Source organism: Cajanus cajan, chromosome 8 (genome assembly GCF_000230855.2).
Source record: "Cajanus cajan strain Asha chromosome 8, NIPB_CcT2T_4, whole genome shotgun sequence".
Classification (NCBI taxonomy): Eukaryota; Viridiplantae; Streptophyta; class Magnoliopsida; order Fabales; family Fabaceae; genus Cajanus; species Cajanus cajan.
In genome coordinates this window covers 17,702,211-17,724,180 of record NC_138524.1, presented here as the reverse complement: position 1 = coordinate 17,724,180, position 21,970 = coordinate 17,702,211, and the positions used below count along the sequence as shown (strand labels likewise).

Here is a 21,970-nt window from a genome sequence, read left to right as displayed (position 1 = left end):
GGAGCTGCAGCTGCGTTTTTTTTTTTTTTTTTTTTTTTTTTTTTTTTTTTTTTTTTTTTTTTTTTTTTTTTTTTTTGCTCTCATGTGGAGCTTGGCAGAGAGTTACCGCTGCAGCCGTGAATGAGGGCTGCAGCTCTGGACCCCTGGACGTGAAACAGAAAATTAAGGCTTGAGCCTTGGATCCGGGGCTTGAGCCCTCATATCAGAAAAAAAATTTCAGTTTTTCTGCTAAATCCGCTGCAGCTTTGGATGAGGGCTGCAGCCCTGAGACTTAAAACTTCATATTTTTACTTCCTTTTTCACTCTTTCATAGCTCTCAACCTCTCTAAAACTTGTTCCTACACTCCCACATTTTTAACAGCTATAATGAACTCCTAATTAACACAAACAATCACACAATTAACCAAGTGCAACTAACATGACACACAAAATATAAGATATGCAATGACACATGAATATCATACATTCAAACATGCATTGATACTACCATATCATTTACTCATGAAGCCTAAATAACACAACAAGTAGTAACCAAGATATGAAATTAGCAAAACACAAACATGCAAATCATCAAGCAACATTCATACTGATATCAAGAAATTCTATGAACAAAAACTCTTAATTACTTACTATTCAAACTAAATTGGGAATCTAAAAATAGAAATCAAAATAAGAACGTGCTAATTTAATGTCTTTAGCTTGACAATCCTGTTTGTTCATGGCTCCTTCAAATATGTGCTGGTAGTGGATCTCTCCACCTCACCACCCAAATAATGCTTGAGCCTCTTACCATTAACTAGCCAATTCCTTCCAGAGGCAGGATCTTCAAGTTCAATGGCTCCATAAGATTTGACAGATTTAATTGAGAAAAGACCTGACCACTTAGATTTGATCTTCTCAGGGAAGAGTTTCAACCTGGAATTGAACAATAATACCTGCTGGCCAGGTTGGAAGTTCCTATTCAGAATCTTCTTGTCATGATATATCTTGGCTTTGTGCTTGTAGGACTTAAAAGACTCATAAGCTTTCAATCTCCTTTCTTCCCATTCATGCAATTGAAGCTTTCTTTTCTCCCCTGCTGCCTTCAAATCATAATTTAAGGCCTTCAAAGCCCAAAATGCTTTATGTTCCAATCCCATTGGAAGATGACAAGCTTTACCAATGACCTTTTCCAATTCTTCATTAGAGATAGGCAAAGCCTTCTCTAGTGGCAATGAGCTCTTGAAATCATTTTGAGTTTCTAAGTACATATCATTTAATGCATCAATTCTGAAGCAATCTTTGTGACCTTTTGGAAACTTTGTTGTTTCAAATACATTGAAACTCACTTCCTCATCTTGGACCCTCACTTTCAGCTTTCCTTCATCCATGTCAATGAGAACTCGAGCTGTCTTCATAAAGGGTCTGCCCAGAATCAATGGAACCTCCACATCTTCTTCCATGTCCATCACTACAAAATCAACTGGGAACATGAACTTGTCAACCTTTACAATCATATCTTCCACTATACCATGTGGAATCTTGATGGATCTGTCTGCCAACTGCAAGGTCATTCTTGTAGGTCTCACTTCCACTTCTCCTATCTTTTTCAACATGGATAAAGGCATCAAATTAATACTAGCTCCAAGATCTAAGAGTGCCTTACCCACTGACAGATTACCAATTGACACAGGGAGAGTGAAACTGCCTGGATCTCTGGACTTCTGAGGTAGAGACTTTTGTATAATAGCACTGCAACCTGCCTCAAGCTCCACAGTCTCCTCTTCAAGAATTCTTTTCTTCTTAGTTAACAATCCCTTCATGAACCTGGCATATGTAGGCATTTGTTCCATGGCTTCAGTGAAAGGAATATTAATTTGTAGCTTCTTGATGATGTCCAGAAACCTTGCAAATTGTCTTTCCTTCTCTTTCTTAGATGGGGCATGAGGGTAAGGTAAGTCTTTAATAGGAACAGTAGAACTAACTTCCTTGCCCTTCTTTTTATTCTTCTCCTTCTCAATCTCATTTTTCTCTCTTATTTTCTCATTATTTACACTCTCACTCTTATTTTTTTCTTCCTCATTCTTCTCAATCTCTTCCTCAACCCCCGTCAATTCAACATTTTCTTTCTTTTCATTTTTCTCACTTACCCCAACATCACTACCTACCACCTTTCCACTTCTTGTTGTTATGGCTTGGCAATACTCCTTGGGGTTGGTCTTGGTGTTGGCTGAAAATGGCCCTCCAGACATGTCAGCTAATTGTTTAGCTAGCTGACCCACCTGTACCTCCAAATTCTTGATGGAAGCCTCAGTATTTTTCTGGTTATTCATAGACACCTGCATGAACTGGTTCAGAGTATCCTCCAATTTGCTGGTTCTTTCATGCATAGAAGGATAAGCAGGCTGATGTTGCTGTTGTTGTTGTGGTGATGGCCTATTGGATGGTCCAGCTTCATTCCTCCATCCATAACCTTGGTTGTTGTTGTTGTTTCTCCAACCTTGATTCCCCTGCATATAATTGTTAGTGTTATAATTACGGGAATTAAAATTACCTCCTTGTTGTTGGTTCCCCACATAGTTGACCTCTTCTTCATTTGGAATTTCTGAACAGTGACCATTGGGATGATCTCCTCCACAAAAATCACATTTTAAGGAAGGATTTTGTTGGGTTGAAGAAGAAGCAATAGCATGAAGCTGTTGCGGAATCTTGGCCATTTGCTTAGTCAATGCTTCGATCTGTTGAGACAGCAGTTTGTTCTGAGCAAGAATTGCATCATTAGTGTTAAGATCGAGAACTCCTCTTTTATGAGATTGATGTCTCCCATGCTCTGCTTGGTGATCAGAAGATGCCAGAGATTCTATGATTTGAGTGGCTTCCTCTGGACTCACAGTCATCATAGTGCCACCAGCTGCTGCATCCAATAACATCTTCACCTCAGGTTTGATTCCATTGACAAAGAAATTAAGTTGAGCTATATCTTCAAACCCATGGTTAGGACATTTTCTGAGCAATGACTTAAATCTCTCCCAGGCTTCACAGAATGGTTCATCTGCACCTTGCTTGAAAGTAGTGATTTCTGACTTGGCCTTAATATACTTGGATGAAGGATAGAATCGGTTCACAAACTTATTTTCCACATCACCCCAGCTTGTCAAACTTTGATTTGGGTGAGATTGTAACCAAACTTTAGCTTTTCCTGTCAAAGAAAATGGAAACAACCTCAAATATACAGCTTCCTCATCAGCCTTAGGAATTCCCATAGTTCCACATAACTCATAGAAATTTGATAAGTGTGAGTATGGGTCTTCATGATCAAGGCCAGCAAATTGTTGTGAGCTAACCAAGGTAAGGAAGGCAGGTTTCATCTCCATGGCTCTAGAAGTGTTTGGAGCTGCAATGCTAGAGAAATGTCTAGGACCTTGTTGTTGTGCATAATCACCTAGGGTCCTTCTGGGAGGCCTAGTTGGTCCATTTCCACCATTATTATTTCCTGTTCCGTCTTCAGCCATTGGTTGATTTGAAGAAGTAGAAGAATTTAGAAAATCTTGCTGTTGTTCTAGGATTCTCTCTAACTGTCTCAGCCTTCTTGTTCTGCTATTATTCCTCCTTGCTGTTCTTTCGATTTCAGGGTCAAAATGCAATTCTCCAGCTGGAGTTTTTCCTCTCATACAATTTTAAGAAATCTGCACAGGAAGGTGAATCCACAAAACACAACAAGACAAATATCTCTATATTGTAGCTATTCACAAAATGGATTATCTACACAATTGCAAAATCACAAGATTAAAAATTACTAATTAGCACCAAATCCCCGGCAACGGCGCCAGAAACTTGATGAGGATTTTTCGCAAACCTATCACTTGGCAAGTGAACCAAGTTTCGAAGTAGTATTTAAAGATCGTCCTCAGGGATTTGAGTGTTTAGTAATTCTTGCTCTAATGATTTATACGAAATTGATGTTCAAATTGTAGATGAGTGAAAATAGATTAAAACAACAAAATAAAACAAACGTAGTAAGGTCAATGAATAAGAAACAAGGATTGGTTCGGAAGCACTTGCTAACTCATAGATCTTCTTAAAATAAATGCTATTCTAATTCCATTATTTCCACGTTCATTAAGTAATCCAACAAGATTCCTCAAGGTTGAATCCTAAAGTCATTAAGCTCAAAACATGATTCCTCTATGTTTTGAGTTCAACACTTCGCATTAAGAACAAGAACTTGAACAATGTGACTAACCAAATCAAGTCTATCCCTAGAACAAGAATTGATTAGGTGCAAGATTCAGTTCGGGTTTTCAAAAACGTTTTCCAACTGGATTCAAAAACCAAAAATTCATACAACGGGTGATCAAGCCGATATAAGCATTAAGTAAAGAATCATACACAAATAATGAGATTAAAATGCATATATTTAAGAAGGAGAAGAGTTAGTAGTTACATCCAACCAATCCTCAATGAAATTAGCCACTCATGGCCATTACAAATTCTGCAGCAAATTCCATAAGAGAGTACAAAGTTCCAAGTGAAAAACAGAGGTTTTTGGGAGCTCCTCCTACGTGTGTATGCTATAGCCCCCCAATCTGTGTGTTACTAAAAAGAACACTTGCCCCCTCCAATTGGTCTCTAGCTGTAGCCTAGTGGATGTCCAGCTGTAGCCTCCATTAGTGGTTCAATTAGTGGAAAACCACTAATTATTTTTCCCTTTTTCCTTGTTTGTTTCTCCTTAATTTAAGGCCCCTTGTCTTTCTTTTTAATTTAGTGCTCATGTGCTTCTTGTTTCTTTCCTTAATTTTTGTCCCCCACTATTTTTCTCCTTAATTTTGGGCCCCACATATGTTCTGTCCAAGGAAAAGTTGGGATTTTTAACCCAAGGCTGCAGCTCTGGAATGGGGGCTGCAGCTCTGGAAGTGTTTCCATACGCACAAGGCTTCAAGGCTGCAGCTCTGGAATGGGGGCTGCAGCTCAAACTCTCTGGAATTGGTCTATATACGCACAAAGCTCCAAGGCTGCAGCTCTGGAATGGGGGCTGCAGCTCCAACTCTCTGGAATTGGTCCATATACGCACAAAGCTTCAAGGCTGCAGCTCTGGAATGGGGGCTGCAGCTCCAACTCTCTGGAACACTTCTTTTTGGTTCATGCTTCATGGCTGCAGCTCTGGTTTTGGGGCTATAGCTTTGGATTTCCAATTTCATCAAAACCTACACAAAAAGGAAATATTTTTAGCCAAAGAAACTACACTCTTATAACTCCTTAGATTAATCTTAGTTCATCTATTTGGAGGGTCAAACATAACCAAAATTACTTATATCTCATCCAAAATAAGTGCCAAATTAAGCATAAAAATATGCAATTTGAGCACTTATCAACTCCCCCCAACTTACTCATTTGTTTGTCCCCAAACAAAGGTTCCACTATGACTACAAATTGACAACACTTTCTAATTCGCAAATTGCTTTTATATCAACAAGAGAATAAGTCATCAATTAATTCACCTTCATTAAATTAATTCCTACTCACTTGAGGTGCCCACATTTTCAAGCATACTTAATCAAAGAATTCACAAAACAAATCACAAACTTGAGCACTATGAATCAGTGATTGAATAAATACTCCTCACTGGTGTATCTCTCCTTGGGTGAGTGTTTCTCTCAACTACACTCATCATTTCTATGAACATAAGCATTGATATCATCTCTCCATTACCACTCTTGAAAAGAAGATGAAGGATCTCAAGGTCTTTTGATGGTTGTAATGGGGCTTGGTTAACAAAGAAATATGATTTTTCTAGTTAAACAAGGTTCAAAGTTCAAACTCTAGAGAGCACAATAAACATAAGCAACAAGACTCAAAATTTATTCACTCTTCAATTTTCAACTCCAACCATATCTCTCGGCCCAATTTCTACCTTCACTTTTCCCATATTTACCCTCACAATCTATTGACTCAATTGCAAGAATCCCACCTCTTTTGAGACTTTTTGTACATTAACTTAGTTTTTTTTTTTTTTTTTTTTTTTTTTAAACTTTTTTTTTTTTAACTTTTTATGAAGCTATTTTGAATGGAGTTGTACAGTACAATGATAACATTAGAGATGTAATTCTCACTTTAACACTTCACAACATGGTATTTCTTTTCTTTTTCTTCAACCTTTGACAATTTTCACTCCCCCCAACTTAACCCACAATCATTTTCATCATGCTCTCTAAGGTTTGGTTAGGGTGAGGAATTTATGATTGGTATAGGCTTAAGGGTTGAATAAAGGGTAATGCTCAAATGGGTTTCAAACAAAGATTTTTCTCAAATGAAGGTTAGCTGTTTGGTTATAGGCTCAACAGATCTTCAATATGAACAACATAATGCCTTGATCTTTTCCATCACTTCTTACAAGAGCAACAATTTCAAGAATCAAACAATGCAAACACATATGCTATGATGGTGACTCTCAAACATATAAGTGTATGTATTGGGTGTTCTCACTCATTGGCTTGGCTCAATAAATCCAACCACTGACCTTTCATGTCAAGTTAAAGAGATGCTCATGAATTCTAAGATTATGCATGAATGATAGAGTGCAACCAAAAGATGAGTATTAACAACACTTTTTTTTTTTTTTGGTGAATTTAAAGATGAAAGTTTTCTTCTTGCTGATTTGAAACAACTTGACTTGTCTTTCAAAAAGAACTGAGTGTTTCAATAGTCAGTGATTATTCACAAACTAGTGACTTTCCACAAAAACCCCAAACGTTTATTAGTACTTGACCTAAGCACCACAAGCCAAAACAACACATGCATAATTATAACATCCAACACATAAAACCATAACTAACACAAAACAAATAGATAGTTTAAACTGAACAAGCTAGCAATAAACCACCATAATATTTAAATACTAAAATTTAAAATTGCAAAAAAATTAAAATGAACTTTTCTCCACAGTCTGTCTCAAAAATCCTCTGACTCGGATTCCTCTTCTTCTCCTTCCTCTTCTTCCTCTGCTTCTTCATCTCTCTCAACTTCCTCTTCCTGTCCATGCTCAGCAGCAGGTTGTGCACTATGAACTCCTGACTGTTGCACTCCACCCCCTCCTAAGTATATAGGACTGTCCCTAGGCCATAAAATTTGGTCAACAAGGGTTTCTAAAGTAGGCCATGGATAGAGACTTCCTGTTTCAGTTTATTTCAAGCACAATTAACCATGTGGATGATATGCACGTCAAAAATCAAAGATTAATGTGCCAAAAATTAACATGGAGTTGAATTTCACATGGTGTTCTTGCAAACATTTCCACAAACACTTTGCATGCACCTTAAATAAGCATTTTTTTTAAGCAAACAAAGTGTTTCATTCACTTCAACAATTCAAGAGTTCTTTTGAGAAATTACAATTTAAAAATCACATTGTGCTTCAAGAGGAAGAAGAAATTTGAAAGAATCGCATGTAACTAGAGGAGAAAAATCTATGAAAAAATTTACCTTTTTAGTGTGATTTGAAGGAGAAGAGAACTATGAAATATTTCATTAATCTCCTACCAACAAGAGAGACTCATGAGAAGAGAGTGGGAGTATAAGAGAGTGTGGAAGGGTTTAGAGGTTGAGAACATGAAAAGAGAGTGAAGAGAAGTGTATTCGTAGCTTGGAAGTGGAAAATGGGTCTTAAAATCACTTAAAAATTTTGGGCATTTGAACCTGGGGCTGCAGCCATGATTCTAGAGCTGCAGCTGCAATGATGGCAGAGATATTGAGCTTGGGCTTGAAAATCGGAGCTGCAGCTGCGTTTTTTTTTTTTTTTTTTTTTTTTTTTTTTTTTTTTTTTTTTTTTTTTTTTTTTTTTTTTTTTTGCTCTCATGTGGAGCTTGGCAGAGAGTTACCGCTGCAGCCGTGAATGAGGGCTGCAGCTCTGGACCCCTGGACGTGAAACAGAAAATTAAGGCTTGAGCCTTGGATCCGGGGCTTGAGCCCTCATATCAGAAAAAAAATTTCAGTTTTTCTGCTAAATCCGCTGCAGCTTTGGATGAGGGCTGCAGCCCTGAGACTTAAAACTTCATATTTTTACTTCCTTTTTCACTCTTTCATAGCTCTCAACCTCTCTAAAACTTGTTCCTACACTCCCACATTTTTAACAGCTATAATGAACTCCTAATTAACACAAACAATCACACAATTAACCAAGTGCAACTAACATGACACACAAAATATAAGATATGCAATGACACATGAATATCATACATTCAAACATGCATTGATACTACCATATCATTTACTCATGAAGCCTAAATAACACAACAAGTAGTAACCAAGATATGAAATTAGCAAAACACAAACATGCAAATCATCAAGCAACATTCATACTGATATCAAGAAATTCTATGAACAAAAACTCTTAATTACTTACTATTCAAACTAAATTGGGAATCTAAAAATAGAAATCAAAATAAGAACGTGCTAATTTAATGTCTTTAGCTTGACAATCCTGTTTGTTCATGGCTCCTTCAAATATGTGCTGGTAGTGGATCTCTCCACCTCACCACCCAAATAATGCTTGAGCCTCTTACCATTAACTAGCCAATTCCTTCCAGAGGCAGGATCTTCAAGTTCAATGGCTCCATAAGATTTGACAGATTTAATTGAGAAAAGACCTGACCACTTAGATTTGATCTTCTCAGGGAAGAGTTTCAACCTGGAATTGAACAATAATACCTGCTGGCCAGGTTGGAAGTTCCTATTCAGAATCTTCTTGTCATGATATATCTTGGCTTTGTGCTTGTAGGACTTAAAAGACTCATAAGCTTTCAATCTCCTTTCTTCCCATTCATGCAATTGAAGCTTTCTTTTCTCCCCTGCTGCCTTCAAATCATAATTTAAGGCCTTCAAAGCCCAAAATGCTTTATGTTCCAATCCCATTGGAAGATGACAAGCTTTACCAATGACCTTTTCCAATTCTTCATTAGAGATAGGCAAAGCCTTCTCTAGTGGCAATGAGCTCTTGAAATCATTTTGAGTTTCTAAGTACATATCATTTAATGCATCAATTCTGAAGCAATCTTTGTGACCTTTTGGAAACTTTGTTGTTTCAAATACATTGAAACTCACTTCCTCATCTTGGACCCTCACTTTCAGCTTTCCTTCATCCATGTCAATGAGAACTCGAGCTGTCTTCATAAAGGGTCTGCCCAGAATCAATGGAACCTCCACATCTTCTTCCATGTCCATCACTACAAAATCAACTGGGAACATGAACTTGTCAACCTTTACAATCATATCTTCCACTATACCATGTGGAATCTTGATGGATCTGTCTGCCAACTGCAAGGTCATTCTTGTAGGTCTCACTTCCACTTCTCCTATCTTTTTCAACATGGATAAAGGCATCAAATTAATACTAGCTCCAAGATCTAAGAGTGCCTTACCCACTGACAGATTACCAATTGACACAGGGAGAGTGAAACTGCCTGGATCTCTGGACTTCTGAGGTAGAGACTTTTGTATAATAGCACTGCAACCTGCCTCAAGCTCCACAGTCTCCTCTTCAAGAATTCTTTTCTTCTTAGTTAACAATCCCTTCATGAACCTGGCATATGTAGGCATTTGTTCCATGGCTTCAGTGAAAGGAATATTAATTTGTAGCTTCTTGATGATGTCCAGAAACCTTGCAAATTGTCTTTCCTTCTCTTTCTTAGATGGGGCATGAGGGTAAGGTAAGTCTTTAATAGGAACAGTAGAACTAACTTCCTTGCCCTTCTTTTTATTCTTCTCCTTCTCAATCTCATTTTTCTCTCTTATTTTCTCATTATTTACACTCTCACTCTTATTTTTTTCTTCCTCATTCTTCTCAATCTCTTCCTCAACCCCCGTCAATTCAACATTTTCTTTCTTTTCATTTTTCTCACTTACCCCAACATCACTACCTACCACCTTTCCACTTCTTGTTGTTATGGCTTGGCAATACTCCTTGGGGTTGGTCTTGGTGTTGGCTGAAAATGGCCCTCCAGACATGTCAGCTAATTGTTTAGCTAGCTGACCCACCTGTACCTCCAAATTCTTGATGGAAGCCTCAGTATTTTTCTGGTTATTCATAGACACCTGCATGAACTGGTTCAGAGTATCCTCCAATTTGCTGGTTCTTTCATGCATAGAAGGATAAGCAGGCTGATGTTGCTGTTGTTGTTGTGGTGATGGCCTATTGGATGGTCCAGCTTCATTCCTCCATCCATAACCTTGGTTGTTGTTGTTGTTTCTCCAACCTTGATTCCCCTGCATATAATTGTTAGTGTTATAATTACGGGAATTAAAATTACCTCCTTGTTGTTGGTTCCCCACATAGTTGACCTCTTCTTCATTTGGAATTTCTGAACAGTGACCATTGGGATGATCTCCTCCACAAAAATCACATTTTAAGGAAGGATTTTGTTGGGTTGAAGAAGAAGCAATAGCATGAAGCTGTTGCGGAATCTTGGCCATTTGCTTAGTCAATGCTTCGATCTGTTGAGACAGCAGTTTGTTCTGAGCAAGAATTGCATCATTAGTGTTAAGATCGAGAACTCCTCTTTTATGAGATTGATGTCTCCCATGCTCTGCTTGGTGATCAGAAGATGCCAGAGATTCTATGATTTGAGTGGCTTCCTCTGGACTCACAGTCATCATAGTGCCACCAGCTGCTGCATCCAATAACATCTTCACCTCAGGTTTGATTCCATTGACAAAGAAATTAAGTTGAGCTATATCTTCAAACCCATGGTTAGGACATTTTCTGAGCAATGACTTAAATCTCTCCCAGGCTTCACAGAATGGTTCATCTGCACCTTGCTTGAAAGTAGTGATTTCTGACTTGGCCTTAATATACTTGGATGAAGGATAGAATCGGTTCACAAACTTATTTTCCACATCACCCCAGCTTGTCAAACTTTGATTTGGGTGAGATTGTAACCAAACTTTAGCTTTTCCTGTCAAAGAAAATGGAAACAACCTCAAATATACAGCTTCCTCATCAGCCTTAGGAATTCCCATAGTTCCACATAACTCATAGAAATTTGATAAGTGTGAGTATGGGTCTTCATGATCAAGGCCAGCAAATTGTTGTGAGCTAACCAAGGTAAGGAAGGCAGGTTTCATCTCCATGGCTCTAGAAGTGTTTGGAGCTGCAATGCTAGAGAAATGTCTAGGACCTTGTTGTTGTGCATAATCACCTAGGGTCCTTCTGGGAGGCCTAGTTGGTCCATTTCCACCATTATTATTTCCTGTTCCGTCTTCAGCCATTGGTTGATTTGAAGAAGTAGAAGAATTTAGAAAATCTTGCTGTTGTTCTAGGATTCTCTCTAACTGTCTCAGCCTTCTTGTTCTGCTATTATTCCTCCTTGCTGTTCTTTCGATTTCAGGGTCAAAATGCAATTCTCCAGCTGGAGTTTTTCCTCTCATACAATTTTAAGAAATCTGCACAGGAAGGTGAATCCACAAAACACAACAAGACAAATATCTCTATATTGTAGCTATTCACAAAATGGATTATCTACACAATTGCAAAATCACAAGATTAAAAATTACTAATTAGCACCAAATCCCCGGCAACGGCGCCAGAAACTTGATGAGGATTTTTCGCAAACCTATCACTTGGCAAGTGAACCAAGTTTCGAAGTAGTATTTAAAGATCGTCCTCAGGGATTTGAGTGTTTAGTAATTCTTGCTCTAATGATTTATACGAAATTGATGTTCAAATTGTAGATGAGTGAAAATAGATTAAAACAACAAAATAAAACAAACGTAGTAAGGTCAATGAATAAGAAACAAGGATTGGTTCGGAAGCACTTGCTAACTCATAGATCTTCTTAAAATAAATGCTATTCTAATTCCATTATTTCCACGTTCATTAAGTAATCCAACAAGATTCCTCAAGGTTGAATCCTAAAGTCATTAAGCTCAAAACATGATTCCTCTATGTTTTGAGTTCAACACTTCGCATTAAGAACAAGAACTTGAACAATGTGACTAACCAAATCAAGTCTATCCCTAGAACAAGAATTGATTAGGTGCAAGATTCAGTTCGGGTTTTCAAAAACGTTTTCCAACTGGATTCAAAAACCAAAAATTCATACAACGGGTGATCAAGCCGATATAAGCATTAAGTAAAGAATCATACACAAATAATGAGATTAAAATGCATATATTTAAGAAGGAGAAGAGTTAGTAGTTACATCCAACCAATCCTCAATGAAATTAGCCACTCATGGCCATTACAAATTCTGCAGCAAATTCCATAAGAGAGTACAAAGTTCCAAGTGAAAAACAGAGGTTTTTGGGAGCTCCTCCTACGTGTGTATGCTATAGCCCCCCAATCTGTGTGTTACTAAAAAGAACACTTGCCCCCTCCAATTGGTCTCTAGCTGTAGCCTAGTGGATGTCCAGCTGTAGCCTCCATTAGTGGTTCAATTAGTGGAAAACCACTAATTATTTTTCCCTTTTTCCTTGTTTGTTTCTCCTTAATTTAAGGCCCCTTGTCTTTCTTTTTAATTTAGTGCTCATGTGCTTCTTGTTTCTTTCCTTAATTTTTGTCCCCCACTATTTTTCTCCTTAATTTTGGGCCCCACATATGTTCTGTCCAAGGAAAAGTTGGGATTTTTAACCCAAGGCTGCAGCTCTGGAATGGGGGCTGCAGCTCTGGAAGTGTTTCCATACGCACAAGGCTTCAAGGCTGCAGCTCTGGAATGGGGGCTGCAGCTCAAACTCTCTGGAATTGGTCTATATACGCACAAAGCTCCAAGGCTGCAGCTCTGGAATGGGGGCTGCAGCTCCAACTCTCTGGAATTGGTCCATATACGCACAAAGCTTCAAGGCTGCAGCTCTGGAATGGGGGCTGCAGCTCCAACTCTCTGGAACACTTCTTTTTGGTTCATGCTTCATGGCTGCAGCTCTGGTTTTGGGGCTATAGCTTTGGATTTCCAATTTCATCAAAACCTACACAAAAAGGAAATATTTTTAGCCAAAGAAACTACACTCTTATAACTCCTTAGATTAATCTTAGTTCATCTATTTGGAGGGTCAAACATAACCAAAATTACTTATATCTCATCCAAAATAAGTGCCAAATTAAGCATAAAAATATGCAATTTGAGCACTTATCACCTCTCCATGCACCCAACTATAACCGGGAACTTCTATAGGGCCGAAGCGGCGAGAGGCCGAACCGGCTTTATGAGTGCTCGGTCGGCCTTCGCTTAGAAGAAGCCTCCACACTCCGCGAATCCTCAAACCCTTCGATAATCTCCACACTGGCTGAACCGTTTGATGCCGAAGCCGAAACTCCCTGCTGTTCCGAAAGCCCACGCGAAGCCGTGCCGGCAGAACCCGTGCTGGTATCTTCAACGGAACTGATCTGGGAAACCATATCATCTACATCTGCGTCAAAATCATCCATTGAAACGTACCTTTTTGAAGTGCGGTCTCGGTTGCTAACTAGCGTGCAAACTTGGTCTTCACGTTGGCTCGAAGCGAATGCAAGTCACAGTCAAGTAAACACGTAAGGTTTGGTCCCCACCACGCCTATTTATAATACTTCCAGGAGCCACACATCAACCGTCACTCCCCCAGGAACCGTTGGATTAAATTGATCTAACGATCCAAAAGCTACAACCCTCCACGTTCCCACGTTTAAATGCTCAACGGTCACAACCCTCCATGTTCCCACGTTTAAATGCTCAATAGTTATAACCCTTCACGTTCCCATGATTAATGCCCAACGGTTACAATTCCATACTCAATCCCAACCGTCACAACACAAAGTCATTTCTACCCTTTAAGTCGTTCCACTCCTCAAGGCTGGGGGGCTTGGGTACCGGAAGGAGCCTATCGGCCACGTGGATCAGCCACCTATCGGCCACGTGTATCGGCCACGTGGACCGGCACGTCATATCCTATCAGATATTGACGCAGCATAGATAACACTTCGGCTCGGCAAGGGACCAAGAGTCGTATCCTTTCCCTATCGACTCGGCAAAATGAGCGTGGGCCGAAGAGCTCCTGAAAGTCCTCTAGAAAATGTCGTCTCGGCCGTTCCGCATTGGCTTGACGTAAGTCCAACAGGAACAGAATAATTAGAACGACGATCATGATTAACAAGGGACAACACGCAATTAAGGCATAACCAGCCGATTAACACCGTATTACCTAATTTGGTAAATGTCAGAGAAGGCCCACCATGCTCAGGCCCATGACAGGTAGTATAAATAAGTCACACGTAACGAGGTATGTCACTGTTCAATTATTACTCTTAAAAATCGTGTTTGTCCTGACTTGAGCGTCGGAGTGCCTTTTGTAAGTACCTGCCCCCTCTAGATCATCCACCTGAAGCTCTCGTTCGGCCCTCTACTCACCAGAAGATTACGAGTGTGCCCTTAGACAGGTACAATAACTAAGTCACAATTTAAGTTTAAAATATTCAAATAATGTAGCCTATTGCCTCTCAACCCTAAAGTTGGGTGTTATATATGTATATCTCAAAGTAACATACTCTCCTAATAGTCAATTTTTACATTTTTGAGAGCAAACCACTTGTTACATGTCGTCATGTCATTTGGATTCCGACATGGTTATCAATGTGACCAAACCAACACAGAAATGCTCATCAACATGACCAAGTCAACATAAATCAAACTTTCACAATAGGCTCAAAGGTGCAATGTGTGTCTCGACAATAATCATTCTACCAAAGTGTGAGAAGGTTGAACTATCCACTACCTCAAGTGAAAATATTTTTGATAGGGTACATACGTCTTTTAACCTTAAGAACAAGGTGCGAGAAAGGTATCAAGTTTACCACTTCAATTCAAGTTATTTTCGGGAGGGTACGCAATGCAAGATGTCCATCCTTGAGCACAAGGTGTAGAAAGGCTATCAAGTTTATCACCCTAAGTAGAGATTTCTTGGAGGGCACACAAGCCCTCAAACTTGAGCACAAGGTGCAAAATGAAGACTGTAACAAATCGTTACCCCAAGTTAATTAAGATGTTTTCAAGAGGGTAAGGTTGTAAATACACTAGAATTGGGTTTATCTTTAGCAAGAAGAAAGCCTACTGACGGGTACGAAGGGATTTGGCATTCAAAAACTCCCTCTTATCCATCCTATTGGTATAAAATAACTTCCAAGCTAGTATTCATTCTGTCCTAGAAGCGAAGGCGAGCGCAAAGCCTATTGATTCACCTGATTTCTAACCTACTTATCGGATACCTACACTTTGTAATCAGAATAAGGCTCTTAATTTCTCGATGGAAAGTCACAAAAAATGTAATGATTAAACTTATACTCTCGTCGACTAGGTTTTTAAACATGGGATTTTTGTTAACTTGAACACTTAATTGATTGAAAGAAATTTATGAAAGAGATGTAGATGATCAACTTGTTTCTTTTAATTGTGATGACTGATTGAAGTCATGTTGTAATTGGTCCTACTTGTCAATTCTCTAAGTGACTTCTAATTGTAGTAGTCGATTGCAATCGTGTTGTAGGCAATCTTGTGAATTCTTTCTTATAACCCTTAATCGTGGTGACTAATTACAATTATATTGCAAGTCTACTCGTCGATTCTTTGAATAGATTTTAATTGTGGTAGATGATTGCAATTTTGTTGCAAGCGGTCTTACTTGATGATTCTTCTTTTTTGCTTTTAATGGCGGTGGCCAATTACAATTGTATTGGAAGTGGTCCTACACAATTTTTTTTGTGTCACTTTTAATCATTATGGACAATTGCAAACGTTTTTACTTCTAATTGTGGCGAGTAATTACAATTGTGTTACAAAAAAATCTCATTCATTGATTCTTCTTTGTTATAATGTAGTCATCAATCGTGAAAGTTGATTGTATAATATTTCAACCAGTAAGTTCACTAATTTAAATTTCATTTAATTGATGTAAATATGGAAATACGAGTCTGCCTTTAATGATAACAAAATTTAACAAAACTCAACAAAAAAACTTAATGCAAAGACTAAATAATAAATAAAAAAAAGCAAGTTATCCAAATGCAACGTTTGAAAACTCCTTGCTCGCAAGTTATCCATATAACGTTTTCATGCCACCTCTTGATTAACCCAAAGCACCCTTATTGAATCTTCCTCCAAAAAGAACTTGATTTTTAGATCAGCAATTGACACAATTGAACCCAACTTTTTCAAAGTTGTCCTTTTTACATGCATTATATATTAGATACCACATGGCAATCCATTGATATGTGCATTTGTTATTTTCGATCTTGAAGGGGACAACTGACATATTTTATTTACATTGGGTCGAGTAGGTGAGGATGTTGAGTAAAGTAAGGAGTGTAACATTCTGGGGTTGAGTACATGTTTAGCCAATAATATGCTTCTTTCACAAAGTAAATTATGGCTAACAATGAATCAGAGGATCTATATGATGTTATTTATGTAAAAGACTTAAAGCTATTTCTTATACCTCATCAATATATAATTTTTTTGCTGTTAAAAAAAAAAAAGTTGGCCTTTTTAGTAGAATGTTGTATATGATGGGGCATCAATCACCAAGTACCATACTACTAATGCCTTCACCTTCTTAACATTACCAAATGTGGTTTCTAAGTTGGCGTAACCTCAAACCATGATATGGTCTCCTTTGTGAATCCAACCAAAGCTCTGGGATTGCATCTAGGGCTAGAAATGAGTCAAGTTTAGTCAAGTTCACTAGTAGCTCAATTCAACTCATTAATTAATTCAAATCACATAAACCAGGAAACAATTTTTTTAATCTTATATATTTCAAAATTTTAATATAATAATAAATTTTAGATGAAATGATTGTTTATTTATTTTTTAAAGACAACATAACTTATTCCACTAATTTTTCAAGGTATGACTCCAAAGAAACATAATCCTTACCAAAATATGCATAAATAAAAACAATTCCATCTTGTATAAAATAATAATAATAATAAATGCAATTCATAACCATGAAATTCTAAAGTGTTCACTTCTTTTAGATCTTCAATCCTATGAAAGCAACCAAATATAAACACATCCACCAAATTACCTTGGTCCACCAAAGTGCATTTTATGTTTAAACCATCAAAACTATTGAAATAATGATTGTGTCATCTTCATGAGATGTCACTCCATCATAGTCAGCATTCAAGAAAGTAATGTCAAGATGCTTTCCTTTCTATGACTATCATCACTAATCGAGCATCTCTTTCTCGTCGTCAACATCACCCCTCCCACACAAAACTTCTAACACCTGTGTTAAAATCCCAATATATTGTTTGTTGGAAACCCAAGGTCCCTCCAGCTGAGGCAGAAGAGGGAGGTGGTTCTCTACCATCTCGATGAGATTACAATGAACTTCCCGGAAGAGTACAATGAACTTGATTTGCGAAAGATTTTTCAAAGGTGGGGAAGGGTCTGGGAAGTCGTTGTGGTTAGGAAAAGGAATAGATGGGGGAACAGGTTTGGGTTTGTAAGATTTCTGGATGTAAACAACGTGAAGAGATTAGAAGGGGAACTGGATAATATTCGTATCGGAAGCCAAAAGTTGTTTGTCAACCTACCCAAGTTCCCAAGGAGTGGCCCGGTTTTGGTCCATAGTAACAATGCAGTAATGGATAAGGGGAGGACTTCAAATAAGGTTGCGATGGGGCATTCAGCTAAGAGCGTGAACTGGGGATTGAGCGGGAGACCGCTAGCAGACGGAGCTGGTATGAGGAAATCTTACGCTCAAGTTTTACGAGGAAGTGATACAGGTAAAACATCTCAAGCTTGGAGAGTCAAACACAGGTCTAACTCCGAACAGTGGAATGGCATAGCTATCACAGTGGCTGAATATGTGAACTCAGAGTGGCTCAAGGATTGCTGGGTGGGACGGCTGAAAGATCTAACCTTATTTGATAAAATACAAGATGCTAGGATCCTTTGTGGAAGAGCACAAGCAAAAGCGCGGTACATGGGAGATGATATGGTCCTGATTTCAGGGGTGGATGAGGAGGTCTTGAATGAACAACATGATGTTTGGTCTTTCTTCCACTGTATTCAAAAGTGGGATTCCAAGCTCATTCCCGGCAATAGGTTGGCGTGGGTGAGATGTAGTGGTGTCCCTATCCATGCATGGAGTCACGAGTGCTTCTCGAAAGTGATTGCGATGGTGGGTACCTTAGTTTCGGTGGATGACGAGACAACAACCTTCTCTAGGTTGGATGTTGCAAGGCTGTTAATTAAAACATCCTCCTTCAACTTAGTGGATACCCATCTCACAGTGAAGATCAATGATATGGTCACCAAGGTTCGCATTCATGAAGAAAATGCCAGTGTAGCTAGTCAATGCAAATGCTGGATGTGGTGCAAACAAGGTTCATTCATGTCATCGAATGGAAGTGAAAGGGAGGTAAACATTATCTCTTCGTCATCAGAAAGCTTAGATGAGAGTGTAAGCGAGGATGACGATTCGCCGGTGAAGGAGCAGGAAGACGATTGGGGGGACGAAGAACCCAAGAATTTGAATTTTGATCCACCAGTTGTTAACCAGCGGTCTCACGAAAAAGAGCAGAAAAGTTGGCATGAAAGGGATGCGAGTGGGGACAGAAATAGCATTAATGGTGCGGTGAAGGGTTTACCATTTATGGAAAACAATGGTATGGATCACATGCCACCAGAAATGGTTGGGAACTTTTCAACGAAAATAATGGATAAAGGTGAATATGATGACAAAAACAAAAAGGACGGAAATAAACAAAAAGAAGGGCGTCAGATGATAATATCCGATGAATGGCAGCACAACACATCAGGGCAGGGTCTAAGTCATATGCAAAATATTCAAACACACGGGAAACATGAAAATAAGGGACAAGGTGTGGAATTTGAGTTAAAGACGGGGTGTGGGCCTACTGGGGGTTGGGAGTTGCGTGAAGAAGTGCTCAACGGGCTGTTCCCTCGTGGCCCATCAACATTTGAGAGTGGAGAATCAAGTTTGAGACACGTGACAGCGGGTGGGAGGGTGAGGCAAGAGTTACTAGTAGATGGGCTTAACGAACATATACCCTCAGGCCTGTTGCCAACCATGGGTGATGAAAACGGTGTAGGAAGGACTGGGGTCGTGACACACCAATTGAGTAGGGGCCCACAACAGGTTCAGGGCAACATCAAGCACGTGAATCTCTCTAAGTTGCACAGTAATTTGGCCGTCAATAATCAGGATATTTGTAATGGCAGCCTTGATAATGCTGAGAAAACAAGTCAACCAGAGGCATGCGTTGCGGCGAATAATCATATTGGAGCCAGCCAGACTGTGAAAACACAAGTGGAAACATCACTTATGGGCGAGTCAAAATCTAATCTCTCAACATCACACAGTGTACTGAACAAAACACAGAAGGAGAGTGTAGAGGTGCGGAAGGAGGAGGAGATTCGCCCACACAATGAAGCACGATCCAAGGACCATCATCGCAACATGAAAGCGGCAAGGAGCAAAGTGAGGTATGCAGTATCTTCACTTTGTAATTCTATTTCTGATGGGGGTATAAACAATTGCAATAGGCTATTTTGGATGAAGAACGATGTTGTGGAGGCCAAAAGGATTTGGGAGATTGGGAAACAAATTGGTATCTCGTTCAATGGCGAGGAAGAACAGATTATCAAAACATTGATGGATTTAGAGGTTAGAGATCAAAAAGAGAGACAAGAACTAATAAATCAAACTATGAGGGGGAATCTAGATGGTAATCCATGAAGCTAATATCTTTTAATGTCAGGGGATTAGGGGGCAAGGTTAAGTGGAGGGTTATTAGGAAAATGATAGTAGAAGAAGATGCTCAGATTGTGTGTCTACAAGAAACAAAAAAGGAAGAAATTACTGAAAGATTGTGCAAAAAACTATGGGGTGACGGACAATGTGAGTGGAGAGCTGTGCCAGCGATTAATGCTGCTGGTGGACTGTTATGTATTTGGAAAGTAGACAAATTTCACGTAAGTCAGCAATTTGAAGGTGTATCTTATCTAGGCTTGGAGGGGGTGTGGAAGGAAAATGGGCTAAGGTTGATTATTGTCAATGTCTACGCGCCGTGTCAAAGAGTTGCACGAATGGGTGTTTGGGATGAGATAACGGTCAAAAGAAGACTTAGTTCAGTTAACCTTTGGTGTGTGGTTGGAGACTTTAATAGTATAAGGTGTGAAGAAGAGAGAGTGAGTACGTCAGGGATAAGGTGTAGTCAGTCAGATATGCGTGCCTTTAATGAGTTCATTGAGAATATGGAAGTGGAGGATCTACCGATTGTAGGGAGGAGGTTTTCATGGTACAAGCCGAACTGTACACTGAGGAGTAGACTAGACAGAATTCTGGTGTCTAGGGAATGGTTGCTAGCATGGCCGGGTAGTACGCAAATGATCATGGACAGGTGCATTTCGGACCATTGCCCGATTAAACTTCAAGTTTCAAACTCGGATTGGGGACCGAAACCTTTCCGTTCACTTGATCACTGGTTTCATGACCCCTCTTTCAAGAAATTTGTTGTTGATACATGGCAGGAGATGTCCATTCATGGTTGGGGGGCTTATGTATTGAAAGAGAAGTTTAAAATTCTCAAAGGAAAGTTAAGAGAATGGAATTATAACAAGTTTCAGGATCCGATGTCGTCACAAAAAAGGATTGTGAATATGCTAAGTAGGCTGGATAAGAAGGAAGAGGAATCAAGTCTGACTGAAGCTGAATGGTCGAATCGAGTTGAACTTCAAAATCAGTTCTGGGAGGTGGCTATTAGAAACGAATCGATTCTAGCCCAAAAATCTAGGGTCTGTTGGCTAAAAGAGGGAGACATGAACACAAAGTTTTTTCACTTAATGATCAACTGGAGAAGAAGAAAGAATGAACTGAAGGGACTATACATAAATAGGGTGTGGTCAGATGAACCCAAGGTGGTCAAAGCCCATGTAAAAGACTTTTTTCAACAAAGATTCCAAGAACAGCCTCAACCTAGACCTGCGTTGGATGGTGTACGATTCAAGGTCTTAACCTCAGAACAAAATGAATTGCTTATTGCTCCTTTCACTGAAGTGGAGATTCGGTCTGCAGTATGGGAATGTGGTAGCTCAAAGTGCCCTGGCCCAGACGGTTTCAATTTTAGATTCATAAAAGAATTTTGGGGTACTTTGGGTGGGGATATTTGTCGCTTTATGAGAGAATTCCATAACAAGGGAAGATTACCTAGGGGAACAAATTCGGCATTCATCACTCTAATTCCTAAGAGAGATGATCCTCGGTGTCTTAGTGATTACAGGCCTATTTCTCTGGTAGGTTGTATGTACAAGATCTTGTCCAAGGTGCTTGCAAATAGATTGAAGCGTGTCTTTCCTAGTGTTATTGACGAGAGGCAAAGTGCCTTTATTGGGGGTAGGAATATCCTTCACAGCGCATTGGTTGTAAACGAAGTTGTGGACGAGGCTAAGAGATTGAATAAGCCGACCCTATTTTTTAAGGTGGATTACGAAAAGGCGTATGATTCTGTGTGTTGGACCTATCTTCTGTATATGCTAAGACGTCTTGGTTTCAATAACCTATGGTTTAGTTGGATCAGTGAATGCCTCATGTCATCCAGAGTGTCTGTGCTTGTGAACGGAAGCCCTTCAGAGGAATTCGATCCCAAAAGGGGGCTTAGACAAGGTGATCCACTGTCCCCGTTCCTTTTCACAGTGGTAGCGGAAGAGTTAACGGGACTGATGAGGGAAGCTGTGAGTCAAAATAGTTTTTGTGGTGTGAAGGTTGGATCTCAACAGGTTCCTATCAGTATGATCCAATACGCTGATGATACCATGTTTATTGGTGAGGCAAACTTACAGAATGTAATGGCAACTAAAAGCATGATGAGATGCTTCGAGATGGTTTCGGGTTTGAAAGTCAACTTTTGTAAGAGCAAGTTTGGAGCCATGGGAATTGATTCTGGATTGGCGGAAGGTTATGCTCACTTATTGAATTGTACACTTCTATCCTTTCCTTTTACATACCTC

At 39.2% G+C, this 21,970-nt stretch overlaps 2 non-coding genes across 2 annotated transcripts; both read left to right on the top strand.

Annotated features, from left to right (window-relative positions):
- The first annotated feature begins 2,964 nt into the window (after positions 1-2,964).
- Positions 2,965-3,070, top strand: LOC145950999 (small nucleolar RNA R71). The gene has a single exon (XR_014428825.1). It is a non-coding gene; the product is annotated as a small nucleolar RNA R71 (small nucleolar RNA).
- A 7,640-nt stretch (positions 3,071-10,710) lies between these two features.
- LOC145950998 (small nucleolar RNA R71) lies at positions 10,711-10,816 on the top strand. The gene has a single exon (XR_014428824.1). It is a non-coding gene; the product is annotated as a small nucleolar RNA R71 (small nucleolar RNA).
- The last annotated feature ends 11,154 nt before the right edge of the window (positions 10,817-21,970 follow it).